This window comes from Lissotriton helveticus, chromosome 9 (assembly GCF_964261635.1).
Source record: "Lissotriton helveticus chromosome 9, aLisHel1.1, whole genome shotgun sequence".
NCBI lineage: Eukaryota > Metazoa > Chordata > Amphibia > Caudata > Salamandridae > Lissotriton > Lissotriton helveticus.
In genome coordinates, this window is record NC_136070.1 from 94,197,431 (window position 1) to 94,218,967 (window position 21,537).

The following is a 21,537-nucleotide window of genomic DNA, read 5'->3' on the forward strand; positions in this document are numbered from 1 at the left end:
CAGTTGCTGCATGGATTGGGACATGTCATGTATGCCTGTTGCCATGCTCTTGTTAACTTCCACCAGCTCCCTGATGCCCTTACCAATTTCCTGCATGGTGATGTTGAGGTTTCGCATTTGTCTTTGACAGGACATGATGCCCTTGCCCTGCGTCCTCTGAATCCTGACCATGGATCCCTCCAGGCCTTGGAAGACACTGGACCCCTCCACACGTGCACCTACACTCCTTCCTTGTACTGTGCGGCGTCTACCGGTACTTGGTACAGGCTCTGTGATGGGCTGCAGTGTGGCAGAGATGGCAGCTTCAGGCAAGTTGTGTGAGTCTTCACCCACCATTTCACCAGCAGCTGTCTCCATTTCCAGCAGTGGGGAAACGACATGCCTGCTGCTAGGGTGTGCAGCAGGTGTTTCTATTTCAAAGGATGCTGGCATTTCGGGTGACGAAACCAATAGTGGGGACTGTGTAGGTATTGGGGAGGCCTGCATTTCTTCACTGATGTCAGGTTCTTGGGAAGGTGGCTGCCCACTCGGAACACCTGTATCCTGTGATGCACTGGGACCTGGCTCATGACTGTCATCCCTCTCGGGTGCCATGCCTTCTGCCACCTCAGACTGCCTTCTGGATGTGTGACCTGTGGACATATGAGCACATATCAGCTAGGTGCAAATGTCTCACAGCCACTACAATTAAACATATGAAATTGCACTTAGTACATGCTGTCTGCCCTTCATTATGTATGCATTCATTTGACTGACTTGGTGATTACAGTGCTGTGTGACATGCTCTTTCATTAACTGACTACGTCTACCATGATGCATTGCTACTGTTTGGCGCAGACACACTGGGACTGGGGTAACTTAGCTTCAAGGGGTGAGGGAAGGATGAGGGTGTGAGGGGGATTGCATGGCATGCATCTTACCTTTTTTAGTTGCAGCTTTCGCCGAGCTGTCCACTTTTCCCAGTCCTTGGACGCTTTCAGGCTCCAAGGTTGTGGCTACCATCTCCTCCAGGTCGGTGAGGGGGGGTGCAGTGTTCTTTCCGCCACCTGTTTGAGAGGCCTGTTTGTGGTGGTCAGCCAATTTATTTTTGTGAGGCTCCTTAGGTCATAGAACCTCTTTTTTAAATCTTCAGTGACTCTGGTGGTCACTCCCACTGTATTTACTTTCTCTAGGATGTCCAGCCAAATCTTCCTTTTTGCTGATTCTGGCACAGTAAGGTACTGCTTTCCAAAAAGTCTGTGGTGAACCTTTACCACCTCCTCAACAAGGACCTGTAGCTCCATATTGCTGAATTTGAGCTTTCTTTTCCTTTCAGTCTGCTCTGTGTCCTTGCTGCTTGCCATGTTTAAATTTGAAAAGAGCACAAACTCTGTCTGCTTCTGCTCCCAGTCTCTGCTCCAACTGCCTCTCCAGAACCTTATAATTACTTGCAGCTGCCTGTGTAGCCACTTCCTGGTAGGAAGGGGGAGGGTGGTTGCACCTGATTGGCTGTTGTGTTAAGTTTCACTTTTGCTTGCTGTCCGATTCGGTATTTACCGATTCGGTATTTCCAATGCATTCCTATGGGCCTTTTGGCCCGTAGGGATGAATGGGAAATACCGATTCGGTAAATACCGATTTGGTAAATACCGATTTGGTAATTTCCGAAAGTCCGATACCGAATTTTACAGAATCTGTAAAAAAATACCGATTTTCCCCCTATCATTTGAATACCGAATCGGTAAAATTCGGTATTTAAGAATCGGTAAAATCAGATTACCTACATCTAGCCCTACATCTGATCCTTAGTTCCAACTTGTTGCTTATGGCAAACTAGTACAAGCACGTATATAACGCTTTTGTTTTCCTCCTAATCAGTACGCTAGAAAAAAGCAGAGGTAGTTACCTGACATTGAGCGTGGAGCATAAGGTAAGCCTCATCTCCGGATGTGAGTAAGGCATAGCCTGGCTTTGAGCTTGGAACAGGGTTTACCTAGTTCCCGGATGTCAGCAAGGGATAGCCTCGACCGCTGGACTTGGTGGCAAGTCGGTTTGCATAGGCTCCAACACTGATAGCACCTGATAGGAGTGAGAGGTGTTCACTTTTAACTCTTTACTGGGATAGATGGGTGTTAGGCAGTGATACGGACAACCCCTGGGTGTAATGTAGGGTATAATTCAGAAGTTAGGAAAACAATTTTGGACTTGGGCGCATCAGGTATAGCTTGTGTCTGGCTGCAGAGGGACAATAGTTTCAGCTTAATCCATTAATCCAAATTATTTTTGCTATTTTTGTCCACCAAGCCCATAGTGACAGACTATCAGGCTCACCTGGATCTGCGTGCTGCGCAGAGCATCCCCTCTCCACGAGCTATAATCACTAGGAAAGGGCTCTGTTTTTGGACAAAATAATTTTTTCGTTTAACCTTTTTAGTCTCTTTTAGCTACTTTCCATTTTTTTAACATTTATTCTTGTTGTGGTACTGTTGAAGTTTGCAAAATCCTGACACTTGTTTAAATGTTTAGTCTCATTAGAAAGCCTATGCTTTTAGGTGATAATAATCATTTTTCTCAAATCAAAAGTTCATGATTGCTAATTTTTTCTGCTTCAAAACGGGGGGCGTGGCTTGGCTGGCTGCACGATGGCCGCACTGTAAGTGGGCTCTGCCGGCCAAGTTTACCTATCCGTCAAAATCCGACAGACATCGCAACTAGACCGGCACTGCAGGGTGTTTTCCTGATTCCGGAGCTCCGGCGACGACTGCTGCTCCGTCTTGCACCCCGCTGCGAGACTCACCGGCGGAGATCAGCGCCTCGTGTCTGGCGCTGCAGACTTGGGCCGGAGGCCTACCCAAGTGCGGCCCGTAGGTCGCTGGTGCTGGCGGACCTTCCGACGCTGCCGGAGCGGGTGAGTGGCGCTGCCTTGGTTGGGGACTGCTGCCGGGGTCGGGGCCGCTTGCTGTGCTGGCTGGTCTGTGGTCGCCGCGGCCTGGTCACGGCCCTCTGGACTCGGGTGCGTGCCGCGGCGCCCGACTGGTACTGAGGGAGCGGCGCCCCCCCCTTGTAATCCTTGGCTAGCTGCCCCCCTCTGGGGGCGCGCGCAATCTCACGACCGCTATTGCCTGGCGCGGGGGGCGCCCTGCTAACTGCCATCACTTTTCCCCTGCGACACCTGCTCCCGGCCTGGGCCTACTGAGTGAGCCGGTGAAGCCCCGGCCTGGATTTCTGGCCCTGTGGCGGGGGTGACCCGGTTGCTGCTTCCCACCCCCTGTGGTCCCTGTGTGCCTACCACCGGTCCTTCGCTACACTACTGCAGCTGGCAGATACTCCTCCTCCCTGACCACGGCGACGGTCCCCTGTCGGTTGCTGCTTGCCTCTGTGGCGCTACACTACTCCTCTGGCCTCCTACCTGTGGTGTGACCTGCCTTCGCTCTGCCGCCAGCCTTACCACTCACCACCTGTGCCTCTGGCTGCCCAGGGGGGCTCTGTCCGACACTGCTGGACCCGCTGGGCCGGGGGTAATCTGCTCCACCCCCCCTCCCTCATAGTTCGGCGGGAGACGCCTCCGGGGTGCCGAGCCCGTGACCCTTGCTGACCAGTGGGTTTCTACGGGGTATCTCCATCGTGCTCACTGCTGGATCCCCTGGGGGTTCGTCTCTTCCTGCTGTCGCGGCGTCCAACGCCCCCTGGTCCTAGCGGGGGTGGACTCCTGTTGGGCCGCCCTTCTGCCCTACCCTCTGACGCTTTTCGGTCCCCCTGGCTGGCATGCAGTGCACTTCTGTCCTGAGGTGCGTGGGGCACACGCGGTAGCTGGGACCCTCTGGCTGTAACGCCTGATCTGCCTCTGCTGTCTCCTTAGCCGGCCGGGGTCTGTTCCCTTTCACCTGGCTGCGTGAGCCTGTGGCGGCCCTGTACCTGTCGTCCCTGGTGGCCTGTTGCCTGCTGTTGATCTTTCCTTGCTCGACATCATGGGGAAGAATGATCTGAGGCAACCCAAGATCACCTTTGATCTGCGCCGTTCTTCTCGGCAGGACGTTGAGGGTGCTGGGGGGTGCGGACTCCGCTACGGGGGCCACCGAAACTTCGCCTTCCCGCAATGACGACCTCAAAGCCATAATCCTGGAAGTCAAGTCTGCGGTAACGGGAATTGCTGCTCAACTGGATCAACTTTCAGCCCGTCTTGATCATGTGAAGTCGCGGGTGGATTCCCATGACAATCGCCTGCTACACGTCGAATCCCGGGTATCCGATGCCGAGGACTCTGCCACCCAGGACCGACAAAAACTGTTGCAGATGGACAAGCTTCTTGCGGTCATCTGAGAAAAAAATGAGGACTTGGAGGCCCGTTCTCGGAGGTGCAATTTGCGCATCACGGGCCTTCCGGAGTCCACGAACAATGCCAAATGGAGGACTTTGTTGAGGGGTTGCTCAAGGAGTTGTTTGGCGAGCGCCTGTCCAACGTCTTCATCGTCGAAAGGGCTCATCGTTCGCTGGGTCCTCGTCCTCGCCCTGACCTTTCCCCACGTCCGATCATTGTGAAGATCTTAAATTATCGAGACCGTGACACCATTCTCCGGGCGGCCCGTGAGAGGGGTACCATCAACCATCAGGGCAACAACCTTTCCTTCTATCCAGACTACACCCTCGCCTTGCAGGCCGCCCGGAGAGAATTCCTCCCTGCTAAACGGATTCTTATCAAGCATGAAGTTTCCTACTCGTTGGCCTACCTGGCTAAGCTGCGAGTCCGTCAGGGGGCTAAGACACTGGTCTTTCAGGACCCGAAGGAGGCCATGGCGTTTGCCAAAAAACTAGACAAGGAGTCCCGCTCTGCCACCCCTTCGTCTCAACCTGATGGGTCCGGGCACCTCAGTGACATAGAATGAGTAGTGTTGCCTTTTCTGTTGAATGGTTCTCCTTTATTGATGTCTGTGGCCTACTGGCTTGGCCACCCTGCTTCCCTGCAGGGGTGTATGCTGGGTCCTGCCATGCCCCCACGGGATGATTCCCAGATCCACTCTTTTGTCTTCCTCTCCTGGTTGTGGGTCCCCGGGGTGGGGTGGGTGGTATGCTCAGCCTGATTGGGGGGGTTGGTGTGGGTGGGGGGTGGTCTGCGGGTTTGTCTCTGTGTTTCAGTTCTGGTTCTATCCGGGGGTGGGGGAAGGGCTACTTCCTGCCTGATTGGGAGGCGGTGGTGGGTGGGGTCGGGTGGGGAGCTGAGGGATGTTCTGCGGTTTGTCCTCTATGTGAAACTTGCAGAGAGGGTTTTGGGGGGTGGGTGGGAGGGGTTGCCTCTCCAGGGAAAGGGTTGTTTGTTTTCTTTGTTGTCGTTTTACTGCCTTTTCTTACTAACACAGGTTCTAGTGCAGATAGGGCCCACTCTTTATGGTCCTTGTTTTTGGCATCTAATGTGAGACACTGAAAATTTTCATGTCTTTGGTCCATTACCTTTGCAGTCTCTACCCTCCAACGTGCTGTCTCTGTTATGCTGATCTCCCCCCGGCCTTCCTGGCTCTCCCCCCTCTCCCTTTCGGGACAGGCGTGCTCCCTGCGATGGCCCCCTTCCCGTCTCAGATCTTACAGCGTCCATGCTCTTCTGCAGGCCCTTCCGCCCCACTACAGCTCCACTGGGCTGCAAGCGGCTTGGCCTCCCGCCCTGCGTTTTGTGTCTGTTCGCCCTATATCCCCTGTCCTATGGCTGATTTAAATTGCTGGTCCTGGAATGTCCGTGGCTTAAATGACCATCGTAAGGCCCGTTTGACACATGCCCACCTGCAGCGCCACAATGTAGACATTTGCCTCCTTCAGGAGACCCACCTGCTACCTGATTCGACCTCCAGGCTGGGCGCACGATACTGGGGGGAGTCTCACTCCTCCACGTACTCTTCCTACACCAGGGGTGTCTCCATCCTGCTGCGCCGCGGTCTCCCCTGGCAGACCACTCGGGTCATGATTGACCCTGAAGGTCGGTATGTAATCCTCCACGGGATGCTGCTTGCTCAAACGGTCACCATTGCTTCGGTGTATGGCTCCAACACGGATGACCCTGAGTTCTTCTATGCGGTTTGGCATTTGATCTCCTGTGGACCTGCGGCGGTAATACGGGGTGGCGATTTCAACGTCATCCGCAGATTTGGACAGGTCAGGCTCTTACCGGTCTCACCCGCGCGCGGCCGCTGCTTTGTCTTCCATCTCGTCGGAATATTTGCTAGTCGATGTTTGGCGTCACCTCCGGCCTGAGGCCCGGGAGGGCACGTGTATCTCGGGTGCTAGGGGCTGTTGGTCGCGCATCGACCTCTGGCTGGTTTCGCCGGATGTCCTCTCCTGGACTGTGGCTGACACTCACATGGTGCGTACACTTTCCGACCACGCTCCGGTCCGTCTACTTCTGCGTCCGCTGGACTCTCCGCGCCGCGCTTTCACCTGGCGCCTTCCTTCCAATGCCCTCAGGCATACCGTCTTCTGTGACGAGATTCAAACCGCCATAGTTAACTATTTTGAGCTCAATGTCGGCTCTGTAGATTCGGCCTCCACGCTATGGGAGGGATTCAAGGTATTCATTCGGGGTGAGTGTATATCCAAGCAGGTTGGTGTCCTCCGGGCCATCGGTTCCACGCTCACCAGGCTTGAGGGGGAGATCCGGGATCTTGACGCCTCCCTCGCGGACAGCGCTGACCCAGACGTGTTGGCGCTCCTGCGCCAGAAGTACTCTTCTGAATTCTCTGAGGAAGCCGGCCGCGAGCTATCCTTTCTGCGTAGGGAGGGTCGGGCTCGCCGCTTCGGGGAGGGGGACCGCCCGGGACACACCCTCGCCAACTTGCTTCGCCCGCCGCGTGCCTCCTGTTACATTACTGCCCTCGCTGACGGCGGTCCGGATCGCACCACCTCTTCTGAAGAGTTAATTCCCTATTCCTTGCCTTTTATTCCCGGCTGTAATCAGCCTGCACCCCCCCCCCGGGGGACTTTGATAAATACTTCGCGTCCATTGCGTTGGTCTGGCTGGCAGACTACCACCACAAATTTTTAGATGAACCCTTTTCAAAAGAGGAATTATTGCCGGCGACTAATGGGCTGCCGTGTGACAAAGCGCCCGGCCTGGCCGCCTTCTACATGCAGTTCGCCCCAATCCTGGTTCGGCAACTTGCAGCCATGTATAATGAGTCCTTTGATACTGGCACGCTCCCACCGTCACTTCGCGAAACCTCGCTAACATTGCTCCTCAAACCGGACAAACCTGCAGACCGATATGATTCCTACCGCCCCCTCTCCCTCATTAATATAGATAATAAAATTTTCGCTAAACTCATCGCCTCCCGTCTCCTTCTTTTAATGCCAACCATCGCCCTCCCCGACCAATCTGGCTTCATCCCGGGCAGGGCAACCTCCCATAACCTTCGTACTATTTTCTCGGTCCTGCATCAAATTAACCCCGGCCTTCCGGCGGTGGCCGCGCTGCTCGATGCCACCAAGGCGTTTGACATGTTGGAGTGGCCGTTCCTCTTTTATGTCCTCTCACGTATGGGCTTTAGTGCTCACTGTTTGAGGAATATCAAACTGCTTTACACAGCCCCACTCGCTCGGTTACGCATCAATGGGCAAATTACCGACCCTATCCCCATTTTGCGTGGCACGTGGCAGGGCTGCCCTCTGTCGCCCATGCTTTTTGCCATCGCTATGGAGCCCCTGGCCGCCCGCCTCCGACAGCACCATACCCACAGAGGCATTGGCTTCTCGTCCCGCTCCCTTTTGGTTTCCATGTATGCTGACGATGTCACCCTCTATGTCCGACACCCCCAGGAAAATCTCAGTCCCTTGGTTCGGGAGGTTATTCAATTCGGAGGGCTTTCGGGGGGTCCAGATTAATTGGAATAAGTCAGTACTTTTCCCAGGGGGCGGAGCTTGCCGGCAACGTTGATGGCCGCCTAATTCCTTAGCTCCGCCGGCACTCGCACAAAATCCTTCATTATCCTGGTACAGAGCCACAGTTTTGACCCCCCACCATTGTACGCCGGAAGGGACCGGAACTCTGGCGGTCCCGCAGTGTAGAGACCCGACACCGTGAGAGGTGCGCGCCGCACTGTGAGGAGTTGCGCGAAGATAGGCCACAAGCCGCGGTCTCCAGCAGCCATTGAATCCGCGCGACGTGACCGTACGGGCGGCTACGGGGTGTGTGTCTACCCCGAGGGCCGTGGATCGGTCCCCACGCTGTCCGGCCCGGAGTGCCCCTAACGAGGACGAGCACTGAGGGGGCGGTGGCGCAACCCTAACTGGACCGGTCCCGCATTGGTGAGTGCTCGAAACAGCCCCGTGTGGCGTTGAAGAGGCAACATTGGGACGGTCCGCCATCTTGAAGACAGACCCGGCGGTGAATGAGGCTTCCTCTGGTCGGGGCTGGGGACGGCTTGCCCGGACCGGGGACACGCCTGAAGGCCCTTTGACATCGCACAGAGACCTGAAATACATATAGGGGCGCCAGTGGGACGCCTGCAGCGTGGGGTACTACCTGACTCGCCGGAAACTCCCATAGGTGACCCACCCGACCGGAGCTCGGTGAACGCTGCTTTTGGAGGGGCAGTGGTAACTCCACCGGGGACAGGCGCGCTCTCAGTGTGCACCAACGAATGAAGGAACGGCACTTAGCACAAGCGAGTGGCGGCGCAGAGTGAGTGGGAAAGTGGCTTAAGAACCGCAGTCAGCGTTTACGGCGCCTGGCCTGATCTGAAAGGGAGACACAGCCTAGCACGACTGGACAAACTGTAACGTACGGGCTCGGGCCCTTACACGTTGTTAGCACAGCCTAGCCAAGTGGTTGGAGACGGACCCGGAGCTGAGCCCGGAAGACTCCTACTCCCAGCGGTTACATCTGGACACTCTGTGGGTGTCCCGGCCAAGGCCTACACCTAAACACTGATTGTGCTGGAAACGACTGGTCCAGCGAGATGGGGAAGGGGGATAAGACACAAAGCAGACTCCCCTTTGCACAGAGACGGGTGCAAGTACAGAGCCCTCCAACACAACACAGGGAGAACGAGCATCCGGATGAGGAGCAGACTGTGGACACCGACATCAAGTCCATGCTCCGCTCTATGGAACAGAGCCTGCAATCCAGCATCTCTGCGCTGGGCACCAAAATGGACGCCATGACGTATAGGATGGACCGTATGGCCGAACGATTGGACAAAGACGCAGAGAAACACGACATGGCAGAAAGGAGGATAACGAAAGTCGAAGAGGCGCAGACAGAACTGGACACGGTCCACAAGCGGGTGGAGAACCTAATGAGATCTCTTCAAGATAAGACGGAAGACCTGGAGGCGCGTTCACGACGCTGTAACCTACGCATAACGGGCCTGCCGGAGTCCACGCAGACCGGCAAGATTGAACTATTCATTGAGAGGCTGCTGTCGACGCTACTAGGTGAGGGGGTGTTCTCGACAATGTTCGTGGTGGAACGCGCGCACCGATCCATGGCCCCGCAGCCACGCCCGGGGATGCCCCCCCGCCCAATTATAGCGAAACTGCTCAACTACAGAGACAGGGACACGACACTCAGACTCGCTAGAACCAAAGCGGACCTACAATTTGAAGGATCGGCGATATCAATCTTCCCAGATTTCACAGCCAGAGTGCAGGAAGCACGTAAACATTTCGCTCCACACAAAAAACGGCTCAGGGAACTCGGACTGGACTACGCGATGTTGTATCCTGCCAAACTGAGAGTCAACAAGCAGGGTCATTCGCACACCTTCACGGACCCTAATGAATTGCAGAAGGCATTGAAGAGTTGGTCAAGGGAGAAGAGGAACAAGGACGTGGAATGCTCAGCTGACGGTGATAATAGCCAATTGGATGAGCAGGAGTGACCGGGACCTTGGCCATCAATGGCAGATTGGACTAGCGGCAGACACTTGCTGGCAGTAGTGAATCCCAGTTGTGCTAACGTGGTGGAGATATCTGATTGACACATTCCGCGAACTGGCAGACGGCATGCAGATAAGTAAAGATGGGTCTCAACTTGTACAGGACAAATATGTCGTAGTCTGCATATGCGAGTCAGGGGCGGACATATATATCTAAAGCCTCATCGGGATATCTGAGTATGGGGCATGCTGCCTTTCGAGGTGGGGGGGAGGGAGGGACAGTTTTCCCCTAAATTGCACTCGGTGGAACTATTCAGAGCTCTGAACACCGCTCAGGGAGTGCACGGCAGAGGGAGGAGGGGGCCTGACACAACACTCTGTGAATATTGAGGTTCAGGAAAAGTCAGGCGACCTTATGCCTCGTGCGCAATGCATTGTTACAGTTCTAATAACAATGTTAGTGGGTATGAAGCGGGGGTGGGTTGGGAGGGTTGGGGACCGACAAGATCAAGTTGGGGAGGGTCTGCTGTGGGAGGAGGGAGGGGGGAAGAGGACTGTTGTTGGTACACTACTGTGCGTAATGCCTGCTCACACTGCCTATGCTAACCTTGCACTTCCTGTTGTCATACATGGATTTGTCTCATTGAAACGATGTCTACTACAAACAGGGTAACCATGAAGGGGGAGATGGGTACACTCAAAGCAATGACATGGAATGTGAGAGGTCTGAACGATTACCGCAAGCTTAGGAAGGTAGTTAATTACTTACAGCGCCATGAGGTGGACCTGGCATTCATCCAAGAAACACACCTACCTCTTTCCAGTAAAATGCTACGCAGTATAGGGCTTGAGGGAAACATCACGGCGGCTGGATTCACAACACATTCTAGAGGGGTGCTGACGTGGGTGAACCCCAAGGCCAAATTGACCTTGTCATTGTTGAGAGCAGACCCAGATGGCAGATATCTACTATCTAGATGCACGGTGAAGGGATACGACCTCATAGTGGTAAACGTCTATGGTCCTAATTATGACTCCCCGGACTTTTTTGACACTCTTTCTCAACACTGCCATACATACACTAATGCTCAGATGCTCTGGGGAGGAGATCTTAACTTAGTACTAAACCCGGAACTGGATAGGTCATCAGGCCCGCCGCGCAGGATCTCGGCGGCGGCTCTGAAGATACAAACGGAGCTCATCACACTAGACCTGGTAGACGTGTGGAGAAGCAGACATGCTGGGAAGGGAGGATTCACACACTATTCCGCATATCACAACATTCACACTAGAATTGATTACTGGCTTATATCTTCCTCAGTGACTAGATGTCACAGCTCCTGCACGGTGCTGGCGCGAACTCTCTCGGACCACTCGCCACTTCTCTTGACCCTTGAGACTCCTGCGAGAAGAATACCACCCTTCACGTGGCGATTCCCACCGTACTCACTATTAGATGAGCAGTTTAGGGGGGAGATGGCTGAAGAAATTGAGAGGTACTTTGACACTAACATTGGGTCGGTTGATAGCTTCCACACAGTCTGGGAGGCATTCAAGGTATACATTCGGGGCATCGCAATGTCGAAGCACTCGAGTGTCCTCAAGTCCATTAGACAGAGATTAAAACACTTAAAACAGCAGCTGACAGAGCTGGAAAGGCGACAGCTACGCGAAGCTGATGACAACGTGGCGGCAGACATCAAGTCCCTCATAGCGGAATACAATGAAGAAGCTGACAGGGAGGTGCGGCATATGGGGAAATATGCCATGGCCCGGTCACTCGGTGAGGGGGACCGTCCTAGTTCCCTCCTGGCCCGGATCTTGAAAAACTCTAGACGACCACAGGTAATATCTGAGCTGGAAACGGCAGACGGAGTAATCCTTACGGAGGAGACCGAGATAGTTGACGAGTTTAAGTCCTACTACTCGGGTCTATACACTTTCAAATCTGGGAATATGGAAGACGATATTGATGACTATCTGAGCCACATACAGTTACCCTTTCTAAAGGATTCCGATCGGGAATTCCTGATGCAACCCATACACAAGGATGAAATTGCGGAGGCGCTGGCGGGCATGCGATCAGGCAGTGCTCCAGGGGCTGACGGTGTCACCGTAGGCTTCTATAAAGCATTCCAGGATATTCTGCTCCCACACCTATCTGCGCTATTCGATGAAGTGTGTGTCGAGGGCACTTTGCCGCGATCAATGAGAGAAGCACTGATTGTGACCATACTCAAACCTGGCAAGCCCTCAACCTCATGTAGCTCATACAGGCCATTGTCCTTATTAAACGTAGATGCCAAGATCTACGCCAAAGTGTTGGCGACAAGACTGGCACTACTAGCTCCGGAGTTGGTAGCGCCGGAGCAGGCAGGATTCGTTCCCGGCAGGAACCTCACCTATAACATCAGGATGGTGCTGGGCACTATGCAGCACGTCCGACAGGACACAAAAGCAATAGCCATTTTCCTCGACATGGAAAAGGCATTCGACTCAGTGGAATGGCCCTTCATGGTACGGGTCTTGCGGAGAATGGGACTAGGCGAGCCGTTCTTGTAAATGATAGGGGCACTGTACCATCACCCCACGGCTCGCCTCCACATAGGAGATCGAGTATCTGACTCCTTTTCGATTAGCAGAGGCACCAGGCAAGGCTGCCCGCTATCGCCGCTACTGTACGCGCTGGTGGCGGAACCACTGGCCTGCGCCCTCAGGGAGTATCACAGTCACGAGGGGATTAGCTTCCCAACGTACAAAATACCATATCAACATACGCGGACGATACACTACTATACGTTCGTAACCCGGACGTGAACCTCCCGTCGGTGCTGAGGGAAGTGGTGCGCTTTGGGGCCCTCTCGGGGCTCAAGATAAATTGGGCCAAGTCAGTGGCGTTCCCACTCACTCCGAACACGTCGCAATTCGACATGGAATATCTGTTACAATGGACGACTGAGCCTGTCAGATATCTTGGTGTTATGCTACATACTGACATTGGACACTCTCGTACGAGAAAATTACGGGACTTTGTACAGCAAATTGGAAGACTAGGTGGAGGTATGGTGCAAACTGCCGCTTTCACTGATGGGCAGAGCAGCCATCATGAAAATGGTGATAGTCCCTAGATTGCTGTTCCTATTTAACAATCTGCCGATAGTGCTCTCGAAGGCCTTTTTTAAAACACTGACACAACTGCTGACCAAACTGGCCTGGGGTGGCAAACAGCCCAGGGTGAAATGGACAACACTGATGCTCCCTTACGAACTAGGGGGACTTGGAGCCCCAGACATGGAACGGTACTACAGAGTGGCTCAGGCCGCACACTTACACACGTGGATCCATGGGCAAGAGGCTATACCCCATGTCAGAATGGACTGCTTGTTTGCAGACCCCCTACCGCTTCCCGCAGTGGTCTTTCGACCGGCGGACCGCAGAGTTGGCATATTGGACTCGATCACGACCACCAATCATGCTTGGCAGGCGCTACTGCGGGCTCGAGGCGAAGCATTGCTGCATTCGCCCCTTATGCCTATTGAATGGGCGTTGTGGCTGTCCCCCATAGCAGAGAAAGGAGTGATACGAGCACTGCACATACATACATACACATACATACTTCCGGCGCCTTGTTTAGTGAGGGCGTAGTGAAAACCTGTGAACAGGCCGTGTCGGCCTTGGAAGGGGCTTCGCTCCTACTACGGTTCCAATATCACAGGATCCGCAGTGCTTTGTTGGAAGTATTGGGCCCTGAATTAGCAGAACCACAGGAGATCCTGGAGCTTACATATGTCATTAAAACGCCTTCCCCCAGGAGGCTGGTGGCTAATCTATATAGAATGCACAGAATACGGGGGGAGCAGTCGCCCTCAAAGGCAAGAATGGACTGGCAGAGTGACCTACAGGTCACGATAGATGATGGTATGTGGGGGTATTGCTGCTCAAGCACTAGGAAAATATCATTAAACGGCAGACACAGGCTGATTCATTTTAAATACCTACAACAAGTGTATTATACGCCGGAGAGGCTCCATAGGTATGGCCTCAGACAATCAGCTGTTTGCGATAGGTGCAATGCACCGCTGGCAGACTTTATGCACCTTGCTTGGTGGTGCCTAGGAATCCGCAAGTTTTGGGACAGCGTGTTTGCTGAAATGAGCTCAGTCCTGGCTACTGACCTGGCTCCGGACCCGGCTTTGGCGCTCCTGGGCCACTCTACGAGCCTACCAAAGGCCCTGCGTAGACTAACAGACATGGGTATGCTGATGGCCAAACGAGTAATTGCAATGTGCTGGATGAGAGGACCACTCCCCACCTTGAAAAGATGGATGCACGACATGCTATACTGCTGCACTCAAACGGAGTGCTACAGTGAACTTCTCCCCCCTGTGAGCCGACCCAAAATTTTTGGGGGGCTTTATCAGGAATACTTGAGATTGCGAGATGTAGAAGGGGAGGCAAATGTGGAGGAGGGGGATACACAGGTGCAACCACTGAATTAGGTTACTTCTACAGAGTAGTTGACATATCTGAGGACATGGGGACGAATGGGTGGGGGTAGCATGGAGCAGGGGTACCAAAGTTGACGGGGGGATGGGTAGGGGAAGGGAGTTGGTCTGTTTGGAGTTTAGTTCACAGGAACATTATAATGGAGCACGCAGTGTAGGCCCTTTTAGTTGTACTGACTTGTAACCCAGTATGGCGAACGCGCGCAGAGAGATGAACATCCAATCTTTATAAAGGAGAAGGGGGAGTAGTGTATGACAATCTATTGCTTATGTGTATTTTAACGCTTATGTGCCACCGGTCCCCCGGGATGTCGGCTGAAAGGCTGTGTCAACTTGCTCTCTGAAGCTTGTCAACAGAGGTGTTCGCTGCCGGCCCCCTGGTTGTGGCAACAAGCTGTGTGTAAAATTGATTTGAACGAATAAAGGTCTGTTTAAACTGTAAAAAAAAAAAAGTCAGTACTTTTCCCCCTGACGGATGCCACTCCTCTGTTTGTGCCTGACTATCCCTTTGAGTGGGCTACAGGCCCCACCCGCTATCTTGGCATTTGGCTGAGCAGTGACCCGGACGACCTCTGGAGGTCCAATTTTGGCCGTGCTGTGGATTGGCTGGAGTCTAAGATTCCCCAATGGTCCCGGCTGCCCCTATCCCTTTCTGGCCGCGGCGCTGTCGCAAAGATGGTAGTCCTCCCCAAATTCCTTTATCTATTCTCTAACATACCTATCCCTCTGACTGCTTATTTTTTCCGCAGGCTGCGCACTCTTATGGTGTCCTTAATCTGGGCGGGGCGACAGCCCAGGGTCGGTTATGAAATTCTGACCCTGCCGATGGCCGCTGGTGGTCTTGGTGTGCCTGATCTCCGGCTATACGCTCTCTGCGATCAGGCCGGTTTCCTGCATTTCTGGCTGCATCCCACCCCATACCAGCCTCACGTTGCGGTGGAGTCTGATGTCACTGACCATGTCATGAGTGATGTAATATGTGACGTCATCAGCAGTGCATTGCACGCGCAAGTTATAGTGAGTCCAACTAACTATAACATGGGAATTTCATTGGTTTTATGCGAATAAAATTTCCAGCTAACTATATGTTTTGCCAAACTATGAAAAGCACCGCCAACAAATTTTCAATCTCCACCATGTGTGGTTAGTAAAGTCTAGGAGCAGTAAATGTTTCAAATCAAAAGACGCTGTATCCGTAAATGCAAAAAAGTTCAAGATTCCTTTAATGATCCAATTGAAATGCCAGCCAACGCGTTTCGTTCCGTCAGGCGGAACTTCTTCAGGGCGCAATAAGTGTAGTCAGGCGTCTTGATCTTCCAAATCACAGTATCACGATCCAATTATTTTAGGCAGTAACCTGTCAGGGTCAAATTATGGGACCCCCAATTGGCGTCTTGGAAATCCACACGCCGGATCTTTTCCCGCAAACGTTTGCGGGAAAAGATCCGGCGTGTGGATTTGCCTAAAATAATTGGAAACTGTGAATCACATTGAGAACATAGAAGATATTTTCTAAGGGTAGTACCCTTAAGACAAGCATCTAACACTATCAAGAATGAAGATGGAGAGATAGGAATAATTTCTGAGGAACATACCCTTCAAAACCGTAAGGTGTACTTTACACTATAAACACATTTGGCGAAATAATTGGAAAGAGACTTTCCGATATACCAATAAGAGAGTAAACATCTTTGAATCTGGATCAAGCCCGCATATAAATTACTCATATTGAGGGTACCAACTCGTGTCCCAATCGTGATACTGTGATTTGGAAGATCAAGACGCCTGACTACACTTATTGCGCCCTGAAGAAGTTCCGCCTGACGGAACGAAACGCGTTGGCTGGCATTTCAATTGGATCATTAAAGGAATCTTGAACTTTTTTGCATTTACGGATACAGCGTCTTTTGATTTGAAACATTTACTGCTCCTAGACTTTACTAACCACACATGGTGGAGATTGAAAATTTGTTGGCGGTGCTTTTCATAGTTTGGCAAAACATTGGTTTTCCCAAGGATTTGGGATATACTCTCAGGGCAGGGAGTATTTGAAAATTGCACGCTATTTGAAAGATTGAATGTATAGGAATATTGGTGACTTTTGAGTTGGTGCTGTGTAGTTGTGAAAGTGGTCCACTGCCCATATCCCCTTTTTTGTAGAAAAATCTTCCAGCTAACTATAACTGGTGTCAAACCTATGGTTTTTTCAGTGAATTTCATAGGTTTTGTAAATGCTATTTCCTAACTATAACGTGTGTAAAACCTATGGTTTTTTCAGTGAATTTCATAGGTTTTTTAAATGCTACTTCCTAACTATAACGTGTTTAAAACCAATGATATATATATATATATATAAAATTTCTATGGCAAAATGAAACCCCTCATTTTGTTCCTTTTCATATTAAATGTATTAAGTGTTACTACAGTAGGTAATATATATATATATATATATATATATATATATATATATATATATATATATGAACGAAACGCCATTCTTTTCCACAGTCGAACAGAATAACGAGAGTGAGCCCAGATTTAGTGCTGATATTTTCGGTGATTTATTTAAATATTCCACCAGCCATCCGCCATAACGCGTTTCACCTCCAACGAGGCTTGATCACATGACGTGGATTGAAACAAACAAGGGTCTTAAATACATCCATACATGGGAGCGGCTTCGCGCTTAAAGTGGTAGGTGCATAATTGGACTTTCAAAGTTCCGTTTTACACAAGATTGAGGGCAAGTGCCCAATATCGTCATATTTCAGTCATTTCTATGTAACGGCATAATGTATACATACAGAGAAGCATTTCATCTCAAACCACAGTTAATTGAAGAAAAGAAGGTAATGGGTTTATCAAAAAATATATATATATATTACTATGTACAAGCAACTATTTTACACCGATTATATACAATCTATCTCTGTAATAATACTCCTTTGAAAAACATATCCCAAAATATATATATATCACACTATATTCTGTAATTCATATATCTACATTAATTTTTACATATCTACACATTAAACAGATTTCCCATTACATATAGGATCTATAAAAGCATGCATATTCATGTTTGAGATGTGATGTTGTTGAGAATATTGTCATTAATATTTGATTGAAGTTGCTAATTCCCATCGAGAAACAAATGACGTTACAACTGAACAAATATCAATCAAAAACTTTTTCAAAGCACCACCCTTTTAAGTAATGTGTACGACCCTTGCGTGCAGCTGTGAACTCCAAAAGTATATAAAAAAACCCTGAATAAAGTGCTAGTGTTTGCATGAACAATAAAAATAAAGTAAAAAAAAGTAAAAAAAGGATGTTTCACAGTAAAGAGAAGTGATATATGCAGGATACCCAGGGGGAAGATTCACATAATAGTGCATATTAATCGTGTGTACTCCAGTACCAATCTATGCAGTAATATTTAATTAGTATGTTATGAAGCCTGCTACAACTGGGAAGGGCGAAGAAGGCCACTATCAAATGTAAAGGGGGGGATCAGGTCAGGGGTGCATCGGATTTACTAAATCACGCAGACATAGGGATTATTAAAGATGTTCTAAAAAACATTTACGGAGCCTTGAGACAGGTGTAAAGATCTTCTCGATCATTAAGTCCATTCGGGCTCTTTGTATTCATTTCGAGAATATATCTCGTCTCGAGTAAACGCAATCTGCCCTCCCTGTCACCCCCCCGTTTTAGCGGCATCACTGTGTCTACCAGATAATATTGTAGATCACTCGGGTCACTGTTATGCACAGCCTCAAAGTGGCGTGCCACCGGGTATGCCTGATCCTTGCTCCCTATAGCCCTAATGTGTTGGAGAATCCGCTTATGTGCTGCTGGGCGAGTGCTGCCCACATAACTCAAGCCACATGGGCATTGTAGCACATAGACGACGAACTCCATTTTACATGCGAGTCTTTTCGTGATGGGAATAGGGTTATCCCTGAACGGGCTGATGTAATGGGTTTTGTTAGTCCCGATTTTGCAGGCTTTACAGAAAGCACATTTTTTGAAGCCCGTGCTTAAAGCTTCCCATGTTCCCGAGGTAACAGGCTCCAAAAGGCTGCTGGTAAGGGCATTTGCCATAGAGGGGGATTTTCGGAAGGTGATCTCCGGTCTGAGCGAAACATCACTTCCAATTACAGGGTCCCCTCTTATCAGATTCCAATTTCTTGAAAAGATCTTTTTGATGGCGGAGTGCTGTTGGCAGTATGGGACTATGACCCTAGAATTTACATGGGTGTCAGCTGGATTATCAATGGGGACTTTGCTCCTGGGTGTCAGTGCTTGCTCTCTAGTGACGGAGTTAGTTTTTCTTATGGCCGTCTCGAGAACCCTATCGCTGTAGCCCCTTTCAAGAAAGCGTTTCCTGCACTCCTGTTGTGCTACTTGGAAGTCAGATTCCGTACTGCAAATTCTTTTCATTCTTAGCATCTCCCCGTAGGGGATGCTATTAATTAGATGACGGGGATGCTGACTAGAGGCGTGGAGCACTGTGTTACCAGCTGTGTCCTTCCTATGTAACCTGGTTTGTATTCTATGATTTTCCACATACACTTGAACATCAAGAAAATTCACAGTTATTTCATCAGCATGGTGTGTAAAATACAAGTTGTATGAATTAACATTTAGTTGTTCCACAAATCGCTCAGCATCTGATTTTTCGCCCTTCCAAACCACAAAGAGGTCGTCAATGTAACGGAGATACAGTGGTACATGAGATGTCATAATGTTACCAAATGTGCCCATCAGGACCCGCTCCTCCCAAAGCCCCATATGGAGGCATGCAAAACTCGGGGAGAAGCAGGCCCCCATTGCGACCCCTCTCATCTGTTGATATGCCTGCCCGTTGAAAAGAAAAAAGTTTTGTTCTAGGCAGAGTTTCAACATGTCCAAAAGCATTCGATTGTGGTTGGAGCAATTCTCTGACCGTTTGGACAAGTAATACTCAACTGCCTTAATTCCATCCCGATGTTTAATGGAAGTATATAGGGCAGTGACATCTAAAGTCATTAAAATGTACTCATCTTCCCAAACCAGGTTGTTCAGCTTGCAAATGAAATCGGTAGTGTCTTTGACATATGATGGTAATGTTAAAACCCATTCCTTTAAAAAGAAGTCTATGTACTTGGAAATGTTCTCAGTTGCGCTGTTAATTGCCGAAAGTATAGGTCTGCCAGGTGGTACACATAGATTCTTATGAACTTTCGGCAACAAATATAAAGTGGGTATAACTGGACAATCTTTTTTGAGGAATTTAAATTCATCATTGGAGATTAATCCTGCGCTCTTCCAGGCTACCAGTTTGGCATTCAAATTGGACCAGGCAGCTTTAATGACAATGGGGTTACTTTTTCTGTAACAGTCCAGATCGCTTAGCTGTGATTCTGCTTCTTTGATGTAGTCGTCCCGATGCCACAGGACGATATTTCCCCCCTTGTCCGCCTGTTTTACAATGATATTTTTATCCGCCTTTAGTTTTCTTACCAGGCTGTTGTAACATTGATTCTGTTGACTAAGAATTACATGTTTCTTGTTAGTAGCCGTGTATAGTTGTTTCAAGTCTTTGATGATAAGGTCTTGGTAGAGGTCAATATTATCGTGGGTCATAATAGGAGAGAACGTTGATTTCCTTCTGAAAGGTGTAGATGTTTCGATGTCTTCCCTTTCAGTTTGTTGGAACTGTGTATTCGATAGTCCCTCTTGCTGCAAATTCCATATCTCATTGAATGTTGTGTCCGCATCCATTGGGAGAAGTGTGGGACTGGCTGCCACAGAAATGTTATGTTGTTTGTACGGGTGTGTACGGTGGTATTTGCTCAATTTGAGCTTCCTAATGAAGCGGTAGTTGTCCATTCTGGTATTTGCATAATTTATGTTACTGGGGGGACAATAAGACAGGCCTAAGCATAAGATTTGTTTTTCTTTATCGCTTAAGGTGATGTCTGTCAGGTTTATGATTGTAGTGCCGATGTTGAGGGTTGAGTTTGAAACCTGTTCCAATTTCCTCTTTTCCCACGATTGCCCCTCTTTCCTTCCGCCCAATTTCCTCTCGTTACATTCCCGGCGTTGGGAGCGTTTGAAGTTTGCCCTCTGGCGTTTTGTTGGGGGTTTACTTTCGATTTTGACCTGAGAGTATCCCGGCGGCTCTCGCAGAGGCAATTTACCTCTTGTGCCGGTGATAATTTTGTAAACCCCTCTTGCAGGTTTTTTCTCCTCCTCTGCTCGTTTTCAGAATCGCTCTCCGCCGCTGAGCTCAAGTCCGTAGATGAGGCTGATGCTGTTGCCTCTTGTCTTGCCTTAGGGTTGTTTTTGCCTACTTGTGCTTTTATATTGTCAAAACGGCGTGCAAAGGTGAAGATTTTGCCGTGTAAATAGTCCAGCCTATCCCTCTCAAATTTGAAGGTTTTCCGTTTTTTAATTATTTCCTCTTCTTTAGCCAGCCTTATCATCATTTCTTCACGTAATTTTTTGCTTTGTTCAGTTACCCCAATTGTTAACAGATCAGCTTCCATTGCTTCAATTTTCAATTGTAGTTTTTCTCTGTCCCTGTCAGCGTATTTAGCCAGGATTGCCATCAAACGGGCGGAATATTCTAAGTTCGTATCTGCCCACTCGGCAAGCATCTCCGGGTCCGGGTCCTCATAGCTCGGGGCTAGAGTACTCCTCAAACCCCGTGGAATGCGCTTAACATCAAGGTACTTTGTGAGGGAAGTATGCTCCCACCACTTCGACTGCTCTTTCTTCATCAGTCGTTCCAGTTTACGAAAAGTCTCTTTAATATTGGGATTGTCGGTGCCTCCCGCAGCATCCCCAGTTGTAGTTGTAGGCATTGTTGTTCCCTCAGGGTTTTCCACAAACATGTGGCCTGCAACCTCCACCCTGCGTTTCAATACGTCAGCGGACATATTGGCTAGTTGTGGTGTACTAGTACTTCACACCAAAAAATACAAGCGGATAAGCGCGTTTTCAGAAAGTTCTTAGCGCTTCACGCTCGGCACACTCCCCACTGCGAAATCTCGGACAGCTGTCCTACCTGGGCTCGGCTGCCGACGGCTCCTCCTGCACTTTGCCGGATACACCGCGACTCCTTCAGCCTGGATAGATACGTTTGCTTTCTCGCAGGGGCTCGGGCAGCTTCCTCCTACCGGAGTAAAGATTCAATTCCGGGTTAC

At 50.2% G+C, this 21,537-nt stretch overlaps 1 protein-coding gene across 2 annotated transcripts in view; it reads left to right on the forward strand.

Moving 5' to 3' along the window:
• Positions 1 to 21,537, forward strand: part of LOC144782641 (uncharacterized) — a 589,272-nt gene that overhangs the window by 39,361 nt on the left and 528,374 nt on the right. The window contains exon 1 of one of the 2 annotated variants that reach the window (XM_078661998.1): positions 300 to 317. The exons of the other annotated variant lie outside the window; for it this stretch is intronic. The gene's annotated coding sequence lies outside the window, so the exon portion shown is untranslated. Of the gene's footprint in view, positions 1 to 299; positions 318 to 21,537 lie in introns of those variants that run through there. 2 annotated transcript variants of the gene reach the window in all.